At 37.0% G+C, this 1940-nt stretch overlaps 1 pseudogene; it reads right to left on the bottom strand.

The window, feature by feature from the left end:
• Window positions 1–1122: 1122 nt before the first annotated feature.
• Window positions 1123–1940, bottom strand: part of LOC106103252 — a 1654-nt pseudogene continuing 836 nt past the window's right edge.

The raw sequence follows: 1940 nt of genomic DNA, 5'->3' as shown, positions 1-1940 counted from the left end.
CTTTACCTTTCCACCCTTTTCGCAAGAGGAAAGAATGGGAAGGAAAAGTGGATTTGATGACGGAGTAAACGCATAGGAAGGGATAATGTCCTCTTTATGTGCGTCTCCTCCGTCAATTAACGCATCAGCAATTGTGGATATTTATGGGCAGCAATCGCTTTTCATTTCGGTGGATTCAGGTGGCCGCTTGCTCGTTTGCCACCTGATATTATTAAACATTTTATTTTAGCAATAGCTTGTTTATGATATTACAGTATGAAGTATTAAGTTATAGTTATTGAAAACGACACTGTTTGATAGGAAGTATTATTTTTCAACATTTTTTTTTCACTTGTACGCTCTTTGAGTAGTAAAACGGGATGCAGATAACAATTACCTTCCTGCGAATTACTCAATACATCCTGAATTTTTAATTACACAGGGAATTAAAAAATGTTGCAATGTCTATCCAAACTGGCTTTAGCCGCGACTCCGTCCGTGTGGTATTAAGAAACAAAAGTAAGTCGTCTGTCTTGTTCTAGACTGTCCTCTACATCTATGCCGAATATCATCGAGATCCGTTCATCAGTTTAGGCTACAAATTGAAACAAACATCCATCCATCTAAACTTTCGCATTTATAACATTAGAATGATTATAGCTAAAAATCATACTTAGAACTTATCAGTTTTAAGACAGTAATTTGTGTTATTGCAAATGCATAATTGCATGTTGAATTACACCTATTTTAAATTAAATTAGATTGAGAACTGTTACTCAGAAGTCAAAAGCATGTATTAGGTAAGATATTTTCTCAGCACAATCTCATCAGCATTGTTTAGTAAAACTTTATCACGTATTGGGTCATCAGTGGGAATGTGTTGCAACTCGAATCACCAGGTACTTTTTTATTTGTCGATCGTTTTCGTAATGTTAGCTAACATTGTTACATTTACTTTGAGATTTTAAAAGATATCTAATTTAGTTTCAGCCATCGCTATTCGTATATCCATTTGTTTCTTTATCCGATCATTATTACGATTGCACAATCTTGTTTTGTTTTATTTTCGAATCGATCTCTAGGATAGAAATACCGCATTTAATCTTTTTGGAATCAAGCTACAAATTCATTAGAATAATAACATAGATTTTGGCATACAAAAGTATAATTCGTTTTTAAAAACAAAATGACTATTAAATTTTATCCCGCGGCAAATTCTTCAGGTGTCGGCATGTGTGCGCGGATCCTACTGCATCTGTCCTTGTCTATATATAAGCTCTTCCTCTTGCACGCGATCTCCTTCTCCAAAATCCCTCGGTATATCATAAGATCAGCTCGCACAGACTCCGCCTCTCTCAGTTTATTACTAAACTCTTGTGACGCTTCTTTTACGTACTTTGCCTCCGCCATCAATGCGTACTGCGCATTATCCCTGCAATTCTCAACGTTTGATCTCTCATAATTCCTCGACTGCAGTCGCGAGGTCGCCAGTTTGTTCCTATCATTCATATTACTCAATGTCGCTACTAAATTCGCAATCAAAGTCTCCAAATCTGCTATAGTTTGCAGGTTGTTCTTCAGGTTTTGTTCCAAGTGTTCACACATACCTTCCGTAGCGGCTATAGTTTCTACGAACGCTGCATTGGTTCTATCCGCTTGAAGCTTCATGTCCTCACTGCCTTTGACAATAGCTGTCATTAAATCATCGCGTAAATTTTCAGATTTCTTCCTCACCTCTTCACAGTTCCTGATACTCTCAGCACAATAATGCTTCCAGTACTCCAATGTGCAAGCATTCTCAGGCCACCTCACGACGGCCGGGTGATATAATATCAAATTAGAATTTAACGACCAGTTAAAATTCTCTTTATCTAATTTTAAGCTAACAACTTTATCATTCCAATCTGTTTCGATAGTAGCTTTTGCGGCTCTATTCATAGCCATTTGTTCCTCCACTTTAG

This window comes from Papilio polytes, unplaced genomic scaffold (genome assembly GCF_000836215.1).
Source record: "Papilio polytes unplaced genomic scaffold, Ppol_1.0 DF823835.1, whole genome shotgun sequence".
NCBI lineage: Eukaryota > Metazoa > Arthropoda > Insecta > Lepidoptera > Papilionidae > Papilio > Papilio polytes.
This window is presented reverse-complemented; position numbering and strand designations above follow the sequence as displayed.